Raw genomic sequence first — 20,611 nt, 5'->3', positions numbered from 1 at the left:
GTGGAGGGTGCGGGGGACATGCGCTGACGCCGAGGAGGAGGACGGATAGCCAGCCAGCCAGGGAGACGGGCTACGGCACCCACGGAACGCCCAAGTACTGGCTTTGTGGAGGAGGGGAAGGAAACTGGCTGGTGCAGCCCTGTGCCAATCTGCAGCATGAGCCTAGGCATGTCTACTCAGAAGTATGTCTCATTGTGCTCAATGGGGCTTGCTCCTGGGAAAGGGTGCATAGCCTTGCAGCCTGAGAGCCCAAGCATGTCTACTCAGAAGTAAGTTCCCCTGTGTTCAATGGGGCTTACTCCCGGGAAAGTGTCATAGCCTTGCAGCCTGAGTAGACAAGCAGAGGAGGGGCTCTGTGGCTGCAGTCCTCTCCACACTTTCCTGGGAGGAAGCCCCACTGCCTCTAGTGGGACTGACTTCTGAGTAGACAGGCAGAGGAGGGGCTCTGTGGCTGCAGTCCTCTCCACACCTTCCTGGGAGGAAGCCCCACTGCCTCTAATGGGACTGACTTCTGAGGACACAGGCACAGGATTGGGCCCTGAGGCTGCCATCCTATCCACAGTAAGCCCCATTCACTAAAGTGGACTTCTGAGTAGACATGCATAGGATTGGGCTCTTAGGCTGCAATCCTAGGCACTTTCCTGGGAGTAAGCTCCAATGACTAGAACAAGACTTATTTCAGAGTAGACATACCTAGGATTGGGCTCTTAATCCTGGCAGAGATATATATCTGCACCCGTTTTCACATGCTAAGGGCAGGTGAAAAGGGATTCTCCATGTGTACAACGTGCTGTCCAGCCTTGCCAAAGATCCTCCTCATCCTTCCCCCACAAGCATGCCCTCCGCCAGCCAGCATTTGCAGCTCCTCTCCAGCAATGCGCAGCAGCTGCTCAGGGCAGCAGAGAACATACAATTGCATGCCAAGCGCCTTCCCAAAGACACAGAATATTCTGATACATGAATTAAACCATATTTAATTGTTTGTTTGCAAACGTAGCTGTTTCTATGTGCACCTAAGGACAGAATTCCTTTTTTGTTCTTACTCCCACAGTTGCTTAGAGTAATTTTACTACATGGAACTTTTCAGAATCCATTCACTGCTTGAAGTAGTGCCACACTACATACTACACGCTACAAGTGCACCTGTACATTATTTTTCCCCATGTGTAGAAAAAATAGTTAGGGGGAAGAGACTGACTGTGGAGATTGACAGCCCAATCCTATGCATGTCTACTCAGAAGTAAGTTCATCTTTAGGGGGGAAGCACATAAAAAATATTTTATTTCTCCAATAAAAATAGTTTATAAATAAATAAATAAATAAATAAATAAATAAATAAATAAATAAATAAAAGATTAACAAGTTGTGAGTTCCTGCACCTTTTTAGTTACAAAAAAGCACTATACACACACACACACACACACACACACACACACACACACACACACACACAGTGGTGCCTCGCATAGCAAAATTAATCCGTTCCGCGAGTCCTTTCGTTATGCGAGTCCTTTCGTTATGCGAGTTTTTCATTTTGCGAAGCGCGTTTTCCCATAGGAATGCATTGAAGTTTAATTAATGCGTTCCTATGGGCAAGAAAAGTCAGAACAAAGTCAAATTTGGTTTACAAAGTATTTATTAAGTGATCTTTAAAGGCATACATACTGTACTGAGGATTTCAAAAACGGGGGGGGGATGCTGAGTGGGGAGCTTGAAGGCTGTAATCCTGTGCACACTTTCCTGGGAGCAAGCACAATGGGACTTACTTACATAAACTGACATGAAGATCCTCCCCTTACTAGGGTGGACGGGATCATACATGAAGATCCTCCCCTTACTAGGGTGGACGGGATCATAAACTGACATGAAGATCCTCCCCTTACTAGGGTGAACGGGTTCATAAACTGACATGAAGATCCCCCCCTTAAGACAAACCAAAGCAAAAAAAAAAATTCGTCTTGCGAAGCACGGGTCATAAAAATTCGTTGTGCAAGTTACCAAACTTCGCAAAACGCTTTCATTCTGTGAGCTTATTGGTTCGCGAGGCATTCGTTATGCGAGGTACCACTGTGTGTGTGTGTGTGTGTGTGTGTGTGTGTGTGTGTGTGTATGTATATATATATATATATATATATATATATATATATATATATATATATATATATATATATATATATATATATATATATATATATATATATATATATATAGACGCACCCCCCTCTGATCAGTCTTAGGCTTGCGGATCGTAATACTCAAACTACTGGGCACAAAATGCAGGTCACCTACCTGCAGCGCCCGCCCTGAAGTATCGGATTTCAAAGGACTCAGCACTTTGCCTGGCCTAAAATCCCCAAAGAACGTTAACAGGCAGGCAGTTTGAAATAAAGCACCTTCCATGGTGAAGCACACAGGAAATCAAAAGCTCTGTGCAGACCTAATAAAATCCAGGGGGGTGACTGAGGTCTGCAGGGAAGTAGACTGTCTCAAGGCCTGAACACGCTCACTTGCTTTCTACCTGACTCCACTTCTCCAATGGCCTCAGAATGCTCTTGTCCTTCAGAGCATCTCCTCACCAGCAGCTAAAGATGTGACTAGTTCCAATTCCTCTTCCAGTTCCATGATATCCTCCCAGCAGCCTTAAGGAATTCATTTTGCAGAAAACCAAATATACACACCACTATCCAGAGGGGCACATGCCAAGTTCTGGTCCCAATCCCTGCTAAGTTCTGGTTCCAACCCCTGGCCAACCACTGGGGGATGCCTGTTTAAGACTCAGTTCAGCTGTGAGTTGCTCAGCAGCCTCTTGACCTCTGTATTCCCCTGGCATCCTTATGTTCCAGTTAGGAAGCCCCAATAGCACCTTTCCATTGCCCCACAGGAATTCAGTCATTCAAAAGCTACGAATGTTTGATCCATCTGAGGAAGAAGTGACACTGTGATGCCCACTCCATTGGCTTGGCTGAAATCAATGGCAGTTTGGCTCCTTCCTTCCAGAATGGTCTGCATCTGAGAGAGGGGAAGGCAGCAAGGCTCATGCCATCCACTGTCCTTTGGTTCCTCCCCCTCTCAGAACTGACACCCTCACTGGACATTCCATCTGGGCATGAGAACAATTGTGTTGCATCCTATATGAACGTAAACTTGAATTTGCCTGCTTCCACATCAGGCAGGCCGAGGAAGGCATACAAGACTTCTTAACACAGTGTCAATCTGGGAGGAAACTGGCCTGCTACAGTAGCTCTTTGGCTTGTGGATCTGCTTACCATGAAGGAGTGTAGAGGAACTGTGGGCACAGTTGCAGGGCTACAGCAACTGCAGAACTTAGTGGGTAAAGGACTGAAGCATCCAGTCCAAGTCCACAGTCTCTAGAGTACAGTCCAGTCTTCCCAGTTCAGTCTTCTGCAGCAGAGTCCCTCCTCTGTGTCCTCTCCAGCAGATTGTCTCCTTCAGCAGGGTCCTCCAGCAGAGTCCTGGCAGTCCCCTTCTCCCGTAGGTCCTGGTTTGTCCCTGTCCCATAGGTCTGGGTGGGACTTTTGCTCCTTCTGAAGCTGCCTTTTATCTTTGGATGTTCCATCATCCAAAATGCAGCTCAGCTGTGAGCTGCCATGTTAGCCCATGACCATTCAAAGTCCCATCAAGGTCAAATGAAGCTCAAGTGTCCATCAGAGTCTCCATTGGCCTTGGATTACAGCTGTACAACCAGCCCTTCCCTTCCCAGAGTTGTCAAACAGCTGTCAAAACATGGGAATCACTGTCATCCACCTGATGATCTTCTGATCTTCCATTGCAATGACCTGCCAACAGATCCCAACCCACAGTTTGGGAACCACTGCCTTAGCACATCACTTCTGGTTTTTCGGGCAAAACAGGAAGCAACATATTAAGACCTTCTCAGGCTGCACGCAGCATCCCTGAGTCTCAAACACCCTCCAGACATGACCAGAGCACAGCTCCAGTCACGTTCTGGGGGCTGATTGCTGCAGGAGCATCATTGCCACCCCCCCAGACTTAGCCCAGAAGCACAGCATCTCCTGCTCTGTCCCAGCTACAGAGATAGCCTGTTTTTGACATACAAAAGGGGCATTCAAGAGTCAGTGGTTCAGGAAGAGGCTCATTAGCTTGTCCTGTAGAAAACGCTGTGATGAGGGTGACAGAATTTATTGTAGCTTTGAACACACAAAGGCTCAGGCAATTCAGTTACTGGCCTAGATGGCGTTTGTTTTGCAGTTAGCGAGGAAATGTCTTTGGGCGCAATCCTGCCCTTCACTTAGGCTGGTGCAAGTCCCTTGTGCTGGCCCAGGAGGGTCGCAAACGTCGCAAAGCACCTCCTTAGGAGGAAGCCGTGCTCAAAGAAGCGGGGGTACCGCGGGTGATGGGCGGCCCCGGGGGGGGATGGAGAGCGGTCCATGGACCACACTTTGAGCACCCCTGATCTATGTGAGCTTGCAAACTAAATTAGAAACTACTTCATTCTTCTTTTGAACTTGCCTCCAGTCTCAACCCCTCAGATAGATTTGGGGAAGGCATCAAAGCTTTTTCATTCATTAGGAAAGGATTTGTGTGAACTATCCTGTTAGAAATGGTCAACATGAAGGAAATAATCAGGGGACCTTACCCGGACCTTACCCTTTGTGCTTATGGGACAAAGGCCAGTGAGCACACTCACCCCCTCGGGGCACACTCCGGGTTGAAACCTGGGTCACAGGGCAGACTGGGTGAGGTCTAAGTCAGGAAGCAGACTAGGTGATGCCCGAGCTCCGGTCTGGGTGATGCCTGAGTTCAGAAGCAGACTGAGTAAACAGGCTGAATCCACAAAGTGCCAAATCCCTTGAGGAACTTGCATTGTTCCCAGACTGACTAGGCTAGAATGTAGCTGAGGAACAGTGTGTACCTAATGGACTTTGTACTGGGCTGAGAGGGAGGTGAATAAAAGAAGGTCAGGAGGCTGGGTGGTTGTGTGAGTCCCTGAAGCTCGCCAGTCTGTCTTACTCCCTTCATGAACCCTAAACATGTGAGTGTGTCTTGATTGCTTCATTGCTTCACAATGTTTATGCATACAAGTTCTGAGCATATTTTCAGAAGTTCTTGTTAGACAATGAGGGCGCAATCCTAACCAGGTCTACTGAGAACTATGTCCTATTTTGTTGAATGGGGTTTACTCTAAGGGAAATGTGGATAGGATTGCAGCCTGAGTTGGGCAATTATGCCTTATTTAAGAAGACAGTTCAAATCAGCTCAGAATCCAGGCAGAGCATGTAAGGCCCAAATTCAGAGACTTAAAGGAAAAAAATAAAATATAGCTCAGTGTACTCCATGCTTCAAGAATCCTTTCTTTCAATGATCAGCTTTCAAGGCAGAAAGCAGAGTTTGCTACTCCATACCTCTATGGCCAAAGCTTTTGGGGATTAATAGCCCCACAGGAAAAGGTAGGAAGCAGTGACGATTCTGGCTCCTGTGCTGCCAGGGATCAGGATTAAAAAATGCTGGTTGCATCTGGAGGCCTTCTGAGGATCTGAAAATATCACTTCCAGTTTTCCAAGAAACCAAAAGTGATGTTTTAAGGCCCTCTGGAGTGCAGCCTTGCCGGCCCTCAGAAGGCCTCCAGATGGAGAGGCAAGTGGAACTTGGTGACCCTTGGGGCAGCACAGCTTGGGGGGCTGCACTGCCTCAGCCGGAAACACTTGCACCCGTGGACCCTTGTTTAGCTCCCACGTCCCCTGGCAGGCACATGATTGGAAAAAGACAAGGTCTACTGCAGGAATCTTTCAGATGCGGAAACACCACAGAAGTCTCCAGGGGATCAAAGTGCCCCAAACCAGAGAAGAACGGGCAGGAAATGGCAGAGAGAGCTTAGCCTCCACTGTGATGATGCAGGTGCTGTGGCATCTGAGTAGTCTGTGGCTTCTGGTCGCCCAACACGGAGGCTCTTGATTCTACGCTAACCTTTGAGTTGCCATAGAATCAAGTAGCCCCATTGTGGGACTCCTCGCTTTACCCAGGGGAAGGGGATGAAAGTGCCATGGCCAACCTCTTGTTCCCTGAAAGCCTCTGGCCCACTCATCTGAACATGACCAGAACTGTGCTCTGATTGTGTCTGGAGGGTGTTCTGAGGGCCAGAGAGGTTGAATGAATGAGCCCATTCATTTATTCACTCATCTAAGTTCCATCTCTAATTTATTGATTTAAATTTTATATTTAAAAATTTTTCCGGCCCTACACACCATGCCAGATATTTGATGCGGCCCTTTGGCAAAACGTTTGGAGACCCCTGCTTTAGAGTAAACCATAGTAGAACAGGAGAATCTAGGAGGCATAGCAGTGCACCCCTTCTGAATGAACCAGGCAAGAAAAACAGTCAAAACTAGGTTTATTGAAGAGCGGAGGAAACAAAGTAATAAGCAGAGGGAGTGCAAAGGATCCAAGAGAGGCATTTATCCAAAGCCAAACATTTGGGGGGTGGTTCAGGGATTATCCCCCCACAGTCAGCTTCCAGTTCCATCTTCCACAATTAGCACCTCTGCTGTGCTGGTCATTTTCACACCACATTCTTTTCAGAACTTGCTTCCGGATGGAGAGTAAAGGGCGCAGGTGTTTGCAGGATAGCAAAAGCAAGCAGAAAAACACAAACCACCTTGTAAAAACCACCTCAGTCGCACTTCACCTCCACTTTTCACTACAAAACACCTTGCACATCTCTGTTGAGCCATGATAGCCACCTATTTGCTCACCACTGATAAAATCATGGGCCTCCTGCTCCTCTTTTGAACATACAGCAAACTTGAAGTGCAATCCCAGGCATGTAGGCAGGTCTATTCAAAAGGCGTCCCCAGAGTTTAATGCGTCTCCCCCAAGGACTAGTATAGGATGGCAGTCTCAGTGTTTGCTGACAGTGTGTTAGGCACTGAGCATAACTTAGAAGTGAGTGACACAAACCCTCCTTAGGAGGTCATGGTTCTAACGAGGAAAAACCAGAAAATACTGTAGGAAAACAGCCAATGGTTTCTAGTGCGACTAGATGGAACCAGGATCTCCAAAGATGCTTAGGAGTTTCCACTATCTAGAAGTAGTTTTTACTAGTTGGAATAATTAGTAATGCTGATTTTTGGTTGTTATTGCAATGCGTGTGTGTGTATACATATACACACACACTCTTTTATTATTATTATTATTATTATTATTATTATTATTATTATTTCAAATCACAGAGTGTTACAGGAGGAAGAGGCATATGGGAGCAAATGGGAAATTGCGGGCCTCTTTTTGCGGTATGTGCTCCGTGAAACACCTGGTGGGACACCAGCACAATAGCCTGTGGCAAGGCATTCCATGGATTAATTAAATAATTGGGTAAAGAAATAGTTTCTTTTGTCTGTTCTAATTCTCCCAACAGTCAGTTGTAGTGGATGTCCCCTGGTTCTGTTGTTTAGGGAGAGGGAAAAGAACATTCCTCTACCCACTCTATCCACCCACTGCATAATTTACATCTCAGTCATGTCCCCCCCTCCCCTCAGGAACTTTTTTGGTAGACTGAAGAGCTTTTAAGGTATGTAAAAATCAGGAAGCAGATCAGCAAGATATCAGCCACACAGTTCCTCAAGCTAGTTACAGGAGAGTGTATTTGGAAGGAGCGGGGAATGCATCAGAGTACAGTTGGGTTAGACACGGCATGTTTTGTTTCTTGTCCAGACAGGGCCCTTTTGAAAGACTGGCTTATTCACTAGTAGTAATAAGGGGGACTGTTTGCATTACAGTTGTCAGTGTTGCAGCACTTGGTAACCTCTGCAGTATTCCAATCCGTCACTGTTTTGTTACATTCATTGATATCAATCATCCGAGTGCAGCCAGCCTCCCAGGATGAGCGCTTTCTAGCTGAATGGGAAAAGAAAGCAATTGGAAATGAGGGGATTAGTAAACATCACAGAAGGGAGTTGGAAGAAGGGAGGGCAGCCCCATCTAAGTCCCAACCCAGCTATCCCAGTTGACTCAGTTAAGCCTGCTGATTGGGGGTAACAAGAGCTTACCTCTGTAGGATGCCTTTCTGTAACATTGTTCTTGTCCACAGGCATAGCAATCACTATAATACTCTCCTGGAATCTCATCCGTGGTGTCACGGCACCAAAGACCCTGTGCTGAAAGAAAGAGAGAGAGTGTCATGACAGAATGGAAATGTGAGCATCTCCTGGATTTTGCTTTTTTTGTATTATGCTTCCAAATGACTAAAGAAGAATACAAAATGGCCCAAGCCAGCCTGCCACCCTTACTGGTTTAGCAAGGCCTTTCTCTGCAGGTTTGGGGGGCCTCATTCATAAGTGACCTGACACTCCTTTTATTCTCTTCCTCTTGATTTTTCTAGGGAAGGAGCCCTACCCTGAAAAGTCAAATCAGACACTGAGGATTCCAGGCAAGAGTGCAGGTGGGGTCTGGTCACTCATATGCCAAAGACGCACTTTCCCAAAGGGGTTCACCTCTGTGCCTGGCCACCCCTCACCTGGCCTGCTGCTGTTGCTCCTACGCCCTCCCCCCACCCATGACTCTGTAGGCATCCTGTGATGAACCAGATGATCAGGTACGGAACAAGACCAGCTTGTACTCCTCCTTGCTGGGCCATTCCTGAGTGCCTGGCCCTGAGCCAGCCAAAGGGAGGAAGGAGCTGCAGCCACAGTGGACGGTGGACTCCCTGGCACTCCTGCAACAGCCACACAAAGGAAAACTCCTCTCTGTCTTGTTGGGTACATGGGGGGAGGCAAAGCTGTCAAGCAGGTTAAGAAAAGCATATGGTTTTTGCACAAGGATCACCAGAAAGCTGCTGGAAATGTTAAATAATTATACTATCAAGGCAGACACAACAACACAACACAACTCTGGTATCGCTGATGGTGTCTTTCAGTAGGATGTGCTTACAGCAACTGCACTCGCTTACACTGACATTTTACACCTGAGAAACTCACCATCTATTTTGAACAGATTGCACAAGAAGGACAAGACAACAGCTATTCACTAGAATTGGGATGAGAGTTAAGGGGCAAGGCTGAAGGTCTGGAGGGGGTGAGCAAACATGGTATCAAACAGCAGAAAAAAATGCATGGTAATGGATTTTCTTTTTTAAAAAAAGCTGTTTTCTCTGCCATTTCTTTCTTTCTTTCTTTCTTTCTTTCTTTCTTTCTTTCTTTCTTTCTTTCTTTCTTTCTTTCTTTCTTTCTTTTTAATTAGCACACACAGACATACAAACATATAACATACATTTAGGAGTGCTAAATACCATATACCATTACTCATTAATCATACTATATCTCCTAATCTACTGCTCATCTACTTCTGCCTCTTATTAGTTTCTCCATTTATTTATATAATATAAGCTATCTTAGGGGTTTATGATTCAAACTTTACATTAGACAGTAATTATACGTTGTAATTGCTTTAAAAGTGTACTAGGTAGGTGAAATAGGTGGTATAGTGTCAGCAGATGAAGCCACAGCCATTGCCCAGGCACCCTACCAATCAAAACAAATTAAACCATTTTTCCCCAGCGTTGTATATGCACAACAGGGATCAAATGTGTGGCCTACGGCCTGGGCAAAAATGGGTTAAAATGATTTTATTTTTTCACAGATTTCAGGTTTTTGTTGTTTTTTTAACAAAAATGAGAAGTACAGAAAGTGTTGTTATGCGTTTTTATTTCGTTCTCATCCACCTCACCCAATTGCTGCCAATTGGGCCCTGTGCCTAAGGGGGTCCTGTGCTAGGGTCATATACTCTAGTCCGGTGATTTTCAGCCTTTTTCAGCTCACGGCACACTGACAAAATTGTCAAGGCACACCCTCAGATTTTTGACAATTGACAAGGCACACTGCGCTGCTGCTGGGGGACTCGCATCCCCCAATGGAACTATTAATAAATTACCCTCCCCCAAACTCCGAAGGGATTCTTACGAACCATTCGCAGCACACCAATGGTTGAAAATGGCTGTCTTACCTGCAATTTTATATTTAAAATGTACTTAGATCAATTTGGTCCATTGAATCACATGCACTTTTTAAGCATGCATTTTAACTGCATTCCATTCTACCACAGAGATATAAAGGCTAGAATAAATATTGTTTCTATCTCTAAGATTACACAGACCTCAGCTGTGAACCCGGGGCTCTGCCACAAATGTTTCCAGTTGGGCCTGCAGCTCCTAAGACTGGCCCTGAGCCTCAGGGTTAACTCAGTACTCTTTGCCACCCTCCCAACACAATCTTCTCTCATAGGAAACATGTTCTGAAGCATCTTTTGATCTGGAAATGCTTTGCAGACACATCTGGACTATTCCAGGCATGACCTGCTTTTCCCTGCCCCCCCCCATTTACTCACCCACAACACCAAAAAGCAGAGCAGAGAAGCCCAGGAGAACAATCTTATTCATCTTCTCCAATTGCAGAGGTGGGATTGTCCAGGAGAATCAGGCAGGACTCTAGTCTCTCTGAAGGTCCCAGGTGCCTCTAGGCAGGTGCAGGATTCCAATTTATCCTCTAAAGGGAACAGGTAATGCATGCAAGGTGAGGGCGGGCGTGGGAATTCTTCTGGGAAGAAGCACAGTGTGATGATCGCAATGTATCTGATTTGTCAGCAAATACACAATGCTCCTTCTGGAAAGAGCAGCAGAATAATAAATAGTTCTTTGTGAAACACAATATTGCACCATACCCAGCCAGGGAACTGGCCAAGTGCAAGTCAGGTCTCCAAGGAGTTGTGCTCACTGTCCACCAACCCCACTGAACAGTGGAGACAAGTCCAAGGAAGACCCCATCCCCACTGAATATTCATTTCTGGTTTTCTTGCCAGAAACGCTGTCCCCAGAGACATTCCTGTACTAGCCCTGCCACTTGCTACCTATTTCAAAACAAAGTCAAAATACAACTTTGACACAGGATTTTAATTTCTTTATTCATCTGCTTTCCCACCAAAGATGCATCCAAAGTGGCATACAATGAGAAATGAAGTGAGTGGGGCAAGATTTGGACAATCTGTCTACTTATTCAAGACATCATCCACAGAATCCATGGGAAGAAGCACTGAGAACAAAATCCAGGGCAAGAGAACAACAGGGAGGGGGAAGTGATTCAACAGCAAAGGCCAACCAATAGGAAGGTCTTTCACTGAAGAACAAAGTTCCTGACAGGTGGGGGCCGAAGGGAGGGAGTTCCAGCATAATGTACAACATTCCACCCCTATTCAATGTTAAGTAGAAACGACCCCTACCATGCTGGCTCCAAAGGGCAAACTCACACTGAAGGAAAAATTCCTTCTTGGCTCCTGCGGGTGACCCACTAATAATAATAACTCGGTATTTATATGCTGCCTTTCTGGTCATCAGATTACTCCTCTACATAAGAACATAAGAACAGCCCCACTGGATCAGGCCATAGGCCCATCTAGTCCAGCTTCCTGTATCTCACAGCGGCCCACCAAATGCCCCAGGGAGCACACCAGATAACAACAGCCCTCATTCTGGTGCCCTCCCTTGCATCTGGCAGATCCTTGGGGCACACCGCTTTTCACTTCTCTCCATTGTGAAAATTGCCCATTGACACCCACTCTCTGTTTCCTGGTCTTCAACCAGTTCTCAGTCCACGAGAGGGCCTGTCCTCTAATTCCCTGACTGTATAGTTTTTTCAGTAGCCTTTGGTGAGGGACCGTGTCGAACGCCTTCAGAAAGTCCAAATATATAATGTCTACAGGTTCTCCTGCATCCACATGCCTGTTTACCTTTTCAAAGAATTCCATAAGGTTTGTGAGGCAAGACTTACCCTTACAGAAGTCATGCTGATTCTCCCTCAGCAAGGCCTGTTTGTCTATGTGTTTTGGGATTCCATCTTTGATGAGGCATTCCACCATCTTACCTGGTATAGATGTTAGGCTGACTGGCCTATAGTTTCCTGGGTCCCCCCTCTTTCTCTTTTTAAAGATAGGCATGATATTTAATATCCTCCAATCTTCTGGCACTGTGGCCATTTTGAGGAAAAAGTTGCATATTTTAGTCAAGAGATCAGCAACTTCATTCTTCAATTCCTTAATAACTCTTGGGTAGATGCCAGCAGGGCCTGGTGACTTATTGATCTTTAATTCATCAATGAGATCTGAAACATCTTCTCTTTTAACCTTTACCTAACTTAATTTCTCGGTCAGGAGGGGTCATGCACTGGAGAGATTGGACTCTTTTTACCTTCCCTTTCAACCTCCTTCTAACCAGCCTCCTCATTTGAGAGAAGTCCGCCCGTCGGAAGTCAAGGGTTTTTGTGAGAGATTTGCCTGGTATTCTTCCCCCCACGTGCATGTTGAAACGGATCGCAGTATGATCACTGTTCCCCAACGGCTCCATAACATTGGCATCTCTAACCAGGTCCTGAGTACTGCACAATATTAAATCCAGAGTCACCTGTCCTCTGGTGGGCTCCATGTCTAGCTGCTCAAAGGCACAGTCATTTAGCATGTTGAGGAATCCAGTTTCCTTTTCGTTACCGGAACACAAATTGACCCAGTCTATATGAGGATAATTGAAGTCCCCCATGATTACAACCCTGTCCCTCCTTGTCACCCCCCTGATCTGTTTCCTCATTTCAAGGTCCCCTTCTGATTTCTGGTCTGGAGGATGATAGTACGCCCCCAGGATTACATCACTCCACAGGCCTGGTAATTTAACCCCGAGAGATTCTACAGTGGAGTCAGACCCACCTACAAACTCTACTCTGCTGGATTCTATCCCTTCCTTAACATAAACAGCCACCCCACCTCAAACACGCCCCTGCCTGTCTCCCCTGTAGAGTTTATAGCCCGGGATTGCGGTATCCCACTAATCCTCCACATTCCACCAGGTTTACGTTATGCCCACTATGTCAATGTTTTCCATTGTCACTGGTAGAAGGTGGAAGGGTACTTATTTGCAGTACAGCTGGGAGGAGGGTGGGCTATGACAACAGCTCAGAACCGCTTCCCATTGGTTCAAACTGCATGAAATTTGTTCAGACTGCGGTCAGCCTTCACCATCTGTCAGTCTTCTCTTCCAGGAACTAGAGAATTGCTACTCACCACATACTTGGTGGATACCATAGTGCCATTGGCCATCTGCTTCTTCCTCTACCCTAAGAGATTCCCACGTTTCTGTTCAACCAGATTTGCAATACCTGCACTGTTACTGATTCATGTGTTCTTTTTAGAGGGTGTCATTCTGCTTTTTCAATTTTTTGAAATAAAGCAGGACGATGGTCTATCTATAGGTTTCCAGTACAGCAATATCTTAATACATCATGTAAAGGGCAGATGCTAAAGGTTGATGTGGAGTATGTCAATCATTTGAGTATGTCAATCATTTGAGAAGACACAATGTTCTCAACATGAGAGTCCTCCGTCCAAGAGAAAGGCGTCTTCAGAGAACTGTGTGATAAAACTTCCTGCTATTATGAGAACTAAACAACTCTTTTGCCAACTAATTAAGTCTGAACTCTTTTCATTTTACGTGATGGGAACTTACACCACTGTGTGCTGACAAGCAAGCACAGACTCTGCGCCCAGGTGCCCTCCATATGGAGAAAGCTGCCTTTGGAAGAAAGTGGATACGTGAACGGGTGCAGTTTTTGTCCCTTCTCTGGCACCAGATCCAGAACTACACATCAGGCCTCCCGACCCGAGGCGGGCCTTTCTACTCTTTGCTGGCTAAAAAGACAGCTCAAACTTGAGTAGTCCCATTGTGGGGCCTGCTCCCTTACCCAGGGGAAGGGGACAAATGTCCCCTTTTCCTGATGAGCAGTCGGAGGCTGCCCAGCGCACTCAGGTTGTAGCCGTTGCCATTTTGGTACCACTGCTCCTCTGGTCATAGGGTAGCTCAGGACTGGGCTGTAACACTCCAATGTCTGAATTATCTCTTGATGGTTTCTATTTCAATACAAACCATCAGAATCTGCCAGCTTTTATATAGTATAAAACAGCTTCCCAGACTTTTTAGCTCCAGGACCCACCTTTTAAAATGAAAATCCATCGCAACTCACTGGTTCTGAAAAAGAAAGAAAACCTGGAGAGAATTCATAGTGCGGGTCTTTTGGCCCCAAGGCTGCTAGAGACCTTACGTGTAGTACGTGTGTGTGTGTGGGTGGGTGGTATTTGCTAGACCAGCGGTGCTCAACTTGCATCCGCTGCATGCCCAGAATGCAGTCCCTGGCATGACTGGCACTTTCAGCTCCTGAGCGCTGCAGGAATTCTTGTCCCCAGATTGGCTGGTCTGGCCAGTCACATCTGTGGTGCAATGCCCCAGCAGGCATTGCACACAGATGTCCACCAAGATGCGACTTGCCAGAGCATCACCTTGTCCCGATCTGGGGACATGAAATCCTGCTGCACTCTGGAATGGTGAGTGCCAGTCACGGGAGGAATGGATTTGGCTGAATGCCAGATCAGGCCCATGGAACACGGTTTGTGCAGCACTGTACTCGACCCTCTCTAGAAATGGAGTTCAAGGACTCAGACCTTTACCGTCATTCCAGGGTACCCAGGAGGCTGGACTGAAGAGCAAGATGTTTGATGAGGGACTTCCAGGCCACAAAAAAAGGCTGAAACTGGGTTCACATGCCAATTACTAGAGAAAATAGGGAAATGAGACATTTTAATTTGGGGGTGTGAAGATTACCTCATATCACAGGTTAGCATTTCAGCTATTATTTTTCCTGTAAACCAGACACGGGTGCTTGCAAAGCTGGTTTTTTAAAAAAGTTTCCAAAACTTTTTGCGACCCACCAAGAATTGGCTTGTGACCCACCAGTGGGTCCCAACACACAGTTTGAGAAACACTGCTATAAAAGATCACGCTTGTCCATATGCATGTGTTGTACAATAAGAAATGCCATCAAACCCCAACAGAGGCATATGAAGGTGATTCGTCACCCGGGGCCCATAAATATTTGGCACCCCCATACTACACTTAGGGCTCAACCCTATAAAGTGCACGTCAGCTTACTGCCAGCACGCACTGTCACAAATACGCTGTAAGACACATGTGCGGCCCTCAGCGCTGGTGCTAGCGTTCCAGGACGGGGAGGAGGGGGATGGTGGGGAGGAGGTGTACTGGGTAGGTAGTGGGGCAGGAGGGCCAGCGGCCCAACACGGAGGCTCTTGATTCTACGCCAACCCTTGGGTCGCCATAGAATCGACTAGCCCCATTGCAGGGCGACTCGCCTTACCTGGGGGAAGAGAATGAAAGTCCTCTTCTCCTGAGGTGCTGCTGTTGCTGTCCAGGTTGCACCCAGGATGCAGTGGTAGCTCTTTTCGGTGCCATTACAGCCCTGGGCACCAGGCAGCTCTGGATTGGGCTGCCTGGCTGCAATCCTATCCACAACTACGTGGGAGTAAGCCCCTTTGACTATAATGGAACTTGCTTCTGAGCAGACACGCACCGGATTAGGCTTTTACTTTGGAGAAAGTTTTATTGAAGGCAGTGGGACTTCTGAGCGGACATGAGTAGGATTGTACTGCAAGTCCTTTGGGCTTTACTACCTAGTTTAGTAGCATGGCTGTTTCAGAGGGTCGAGAAAGAAAACCAAAGACCATGCTAAAAACCACAAAACCCAAAGAGAAGACACTCTTGCCTGCACACAGCACAACTCCCCCCCAAACTGATCAAATCCTGGAAGGCTTTTCCCCACTTTCCCTCTGAGCTGCCAACCTGATCAGTTAGAAAGCACAAGATATCCAAAGAGGTTGACTACTGGACCCTTTGGCAACATCCCAGGTCATGGAGAACCATTCAAAGGCTTCACCTTATTCTGTGAGCCTGTAGCTTCAACCCTTATAACTACCAATCAAAATAAAACTATTTCTTCAAGACACACGTCTGCATTTCTCTTTTTGATACTATTTGGCCACTTGGCTCACTATGTAGTTTTGGATTTGGAAGAATATTGCTTATTTACTTTCCTCTTTCTGGGAATTAGTTGGGGTTCCACTTTGGCTCTTGCTACATTGATACCAAATTATGTTGACAGAATAAGCTTCCGATATCCTGCTGATGTCTCTATGCCAGTTTAGACGTGTTCAGGAATCTATGTTATAGATAGAACACCAATGGTGATCCCTATTTTTCTTTGAACTTGCTTCAAGTTATTTTGAGAACCAGATTTGACCATTTTGACCCCATTTCTCAGTTAGGACGTTTTAGACTCTTGTGCCAGTTGGAGAACTGGTGAGCAGTTCGGGCTGACACCATTGCACTGGTCTGTGTCGTACAGTTCATGCTCCTCATCATTACTCAGGCTTTTGAAAGGTGTAAGCAGATACAGGATGTTCCATACCTGCTATACTCCCAACGCTTTCATTGTTTATGCAGCATTTCATTATTTAAATGTGTTTTTTAAGCTCATAGTGTTTTGAAATGTCTCAACATTTTTATATTCATTTTAGCATTCACCTTTTATTATGACTAAACCAAAATATCTACCAACCAAAATATCACTTTGAATTTAATTTTTATTTATCTGCTTTCCCACCAAAGATGCCTCCAAAGTGGCATGCAGTAAATAATGAAGGCATTAGGGCAAGATACACCAATACGTGCCATAAGAAATGAAGCACACACTCAAATGGACTCCATTCCCCCACCCCACACCATGTACAGGTTCAGGAGTAAATACCTCAGAATCAGCACGTCACAGGCCACACTCAGAGGGCCAGGGAGGCCTCGCTGACCCTCAAAAGCCTTCTAAGAGCTTCAGAAGACCCCAAAAGGGCACCTTTGGTTTTTAGCCACCCTGGGTCCCGTTAGGGAGAAGGGCGGGATAAAAATAAAGTTTTATTATTATTATTATTATTATTATTATTATTATTATTATTATTATTATTATTATTATTTAGGGAGAACCGGAAGAGATGTTTTCAGGCATTCTGAGGGCCAGGGAGGGAAACTTCAGATGAGCCTCTTCCCTCGCAAAGGGAGTTTGCAACTCATTTGACAAATGCCAGATCTCTCTCCAGCATTTTTGGTGTTCTTGGCCACGCTACGAACATTAATCTGCACCAGGTTTCTTTTAAGGACATAAGAACAGCCCACTGGATCAGGCCATAGGTCCATCTAGTCCAGCTTCCTGTATCTCACAGCGGCCCACCAAATGCCCCAGGGAGCACACCAGATAACAAGAGACCTCATTCTGGCGCCCTCCCTTGCATCTGGCATTCTGACATAGCCCATTTCTAAAACCAGGAGGTTGCACATTCACATCATGGCTTGTAACCCGTAATGGATTTTTCCTCCAGAAACTTGTCCAATCCCCTTTTAAAGGCGTCCAGGCCAGACACCATCACCACATCCTGTGGCAAGGAGTTCCACAGACCAACCACACGCTGAGTAAAGAAATATTTTCTTTTGTCTGTTCTTGAGAGTTTTGCTTTAGAGTACTTGAGAGTTTTTGAGTACTTGAGTATTTGACAGTTTTTGAGAGTATTGAAAGTTTTTGAGTACTTGAGAGTTTTTGAGTTTGAGAGTACTTGAGAGTCTTACTTGAGAGTACCCATAGCAACAAAGAATTAAAGGAGCTGCAGCAGGCCAGCCCCCTCCCTGATCAGGATGTGGGGGATGAAGGAAAGCAGACTTTTTTGCAAGGATCAAGAAAGAGGAAATAGCGTTGCTGTTCATCACACCGCACTTGTCACAGCTCTCCCTCTCCTTGTGTGTGGCACTGAAGATGCTACCTCTGCCCCTTGCTTGCACTGAGTAGGAGAGACAGCAGCAAAAGCTGTCTGCTTTTGTTTCCTCTTCTGCTGCATCTGCCTAGGATGTGGGGGAGGGAAGAAGAAAGGCAATGCCATGGGTGGGGGGGAGATGTCCACTATATATATTCTGCTTTGTGTGCCTACTCAGAAGAGAGTCCCAGAGCATAGAATAGGGCATGCTCCCAGAAAAGTGTGCATAGGATTGCAGACCAAGACACAAGGAAGGAGGCTCACAATCTGAACTGCAAATTCCTGCTGCAGTCTTCATGCCTGCACTGTATTATCTGCGCTCTTCTATTTTATTTAGCATATGGCAAATAATGCATGGACTTGTATGACAATGAAACTAGATCAAATGTCAATGTCCAGTTCGTCCAGCCATTCAAGGACAGAGTTACCTTCGTTGAAAAAGTCAGACCATGGGCCAGTATACGCCCTCAGTTTGCAGTCAGATACCATGTGGTATATGGTTTGACAGAAGAACCCGCAATCACACTGTGGGGTAGATGCTAGCCCACATTTAGTCATTAAGTCCTGACAAACGCCATGAAGGGTACGGATCCTATTCAAAGTTTTCCATCAGTCCTAATGCTGATGTTCTGAGAGTAGTGGCTGAAGCTCCCCATCTTGTTCCTATCAATTTCTGGAGTATGTTGTTCCTGGTATTGATTTTTGCGGCCGTGTTCTCGAGGTGTGACTTATAAGAGAGAGTCCAGCCCAAAGTTACTCCCAGATATTTTGGATGGGGATTTTAAGGGAGAAGGTTGTTATTTAGATAGAGCTTCGGGGCTGCATTAGCTAGTTTATTATCAAGGTGGAAGCATGTAGTCACCATTTTGCTGATACTGGGCATTAACTTCCAGTCAGTAAAATATTTTCCGAAGATCTTAAGGTCTTCTGAGAGGAGGCCATCCAACAGGTAAGGAAGGCTACACCTGGAGAATTGTGTCCAGTTCTGGTTGCTGCATATCAAAAAAGACATAGTGGAAATGGAAAAGGTGCAAAAGAGAGCAACTAAGATGATTTCTGGGCTAGGGCACCTTCCTTATGAGGAAAGGCTGTGGCGTTTGGGCCTCTTCAGCCTAGAAAAGAGATGCCTGAGTCGGGACATGATTGAGACATACAAAATTATGCAGGGGATGGACAGAGTGGCTAGAGAGATACTCTTTACACTCTCACATAACACCAGAACCAGAGGATATCCACTAAAATTGAGTGTTGGGCGGGTTAGGACAGACAAAAGAAAATATTTCTTTACTCAGTGTGTGGTCGATCTGTGGAACTCCTTGCCACAGGATGTGGTGATGGCGTCTAGCCTGGACGCCTTTAAAAGGGGATTGGTTAGGTTTCTTGAGGAAAAATCCATTACGGGGTACAACCCATAATGTGTATGCGCAACCTCCTGATTTTAGAAATGGGTTATATCAGAATTCCAGATGCAAGGAAGGGCACCAGGATGAGGTCTCTTGTTATCTGGTGTGCTCCTTGGGGCATTTGGTGGGCTGTTGTGAGATACAGGAAGCTGGACTAGATGGGCCTATGGCCTGATCTAGTGGGGCTGTTCTTTTGTTCTTATGTAGGGATGTGCTGGAGTCACGGAGCCCGAATTGCGCAGCCATTGTGACTCATCCCAAGCCACATGTGCAGCGCAATTCTATATTGTGCTGGAATAGGCAGGCCAGGAGACTTGCATTTATCCTGCGCAAGATAGGGCTCCAAACTGGCTCAGCCAAAGGTAAGGGTTTCCTCAGACTTCAGACTTATGCCACCTAATGAAAGAAAGAAAGAAAGAAAGAAAGAAAGAAAGAAAGAAAGAAAGAAAGAAAGAAAGAAAGAAAGAAAGAAAGAAAACCTTCTGGAACCTACCCTCCTCCCACCACATCTTCTGCTGCCATCCTTCTCAATGCCAGTTTCAGGATCTCCCACAAGGACTTTGGTATGGTGTGGAATTGGCAAAGAAAGTAAGCCAGAACACACACAAGATAGGGATTCGGGGTAGTACTCATTTGGAGTCCCATGGCCCTGACTCGTGAGTGGAATCGGGGTCAGCAACATCCCTAACTCAAATCAAAACAAGTCATGAGAAAACAGCATTTTCACAACTCGGCCTGGGTGCCCACCCCTGGGTGCTGCTGGGCTTCTTTACTGCCTGTGCAGAGAGAATTAAATCTTCAGAATAAATAGCTCCCCCGACTCTCCTAGCAGACAGAAAACAACTTCCGCCTCTTTGCAGCACCCGCATGGGAAGACGTTCTCTGCTTGTGTGTCAGCACAAGTTCTCCTTGTGCAAAACGAGTCTGATGATGAGAAAACATTTCAGAATAATTAAGTTTCTGGTTCTCAAGATATCAGGGAGTACCATCACACTTGTTCCCCGAAGCCGCCTTCCTCTGGGACGGAGGAATCACATTTGAGAACATTGTGTCTTTTCACATGAACTTAATCTTCTGTCCTCATCCTTTAGCCTGTCTCTTTAGCAAATAAATTGAGATCTGGCTGCACTTGGAACCTATAGATAGGCCAGAGTCCTGCTACTTTGTACTTCTTTGCACCTGTGAAAGCACAGAAGATGACTAAGATTCTTCTCCTTGGGTTATCTGTCCTGCTTCTCTGTGTTGTGGGTGAGTAACTAAAGGCATATATCGGTGGAAGGAGGTTATATCTAGGAATGCAAATGGTTCTGGGAGCAGCGTGTATCTTGACCCAAAGTATCTAGAAAGTCTGTTCTCAAGGCACAGGGCACAGATGCCAAGAAAAAGCTGGTGGGTTGGTACTGAGGTTGGTCCAGAACCTACCAGACTCCAGAACTGAATGTTGCTGTGATAGAAGGGGCCCAAGATGTTCAGAGTGCATGGGGGGGGGGGATGTTGCTTGTTTA

At 46.1% G+C, this 20,611-nt stretch overlaps 1 protein-coding gene and 1 long non-coding RNA gene across 3 annotated transcripts in view; both read right to left on the bottom strand.

The window, feature by feature from the left end:
• Window positions 1-20,611, bottom strand: part of LOC136639112 (tripartite motif-containing protein 10-like) — a 107,406-nt gene that overhangs the window by 19,945 nt on the left and 66,850 nt on the right. The gene's annotated exons all lie outside the window — the stretch shown is intronic.
• The window catches only part of LOC136641377 (uncharacterized), a 30,847-nt gene continuing 16,589 nt past the window's right edge, over window positions 6,354-20,611 (bottom strand). Inside the window, exons 1-4 of one of the 2 annotated variants that reach the window (XR_010793865.1) lie at window positions 13,998-14,602; window positions 10,357-10,514; window positions 8,025-8,132; window positions 6,354-7,872 (exon numbers count right to left, since the gene is read on the bottom strand). This is a non-coding gene — a long non-coding RNA (uncharacterized lncRNA). Of the gene's footprint in view, window positions 7,873-8,024; window positions 8,133-10,356; window positions 10,515-13,997; window positions 14,603-20,611 lie in introns of those variants that run through there. The other variant, XR_010793864.1, reaches the window with a different exon arrangement.

This window comes from Tiliqua scincoides, chromosome 2 (genome assembly GCF_035046505.1).
Source record: "Tiliqua scincoides isolate rTilSci1 chromosome 2, rTilSci1.hap2, whole genome shotgun sequence".
Lineage (NCBI taxonomy): Eukaryota > Metazoa > Chordata > Lepidosauria > Squamata > Scincidae > Tiliqua > Tiliqua scincoides.
This window is presented reverse-complemented; position numbering and strand designations above follow the sequence as displayed.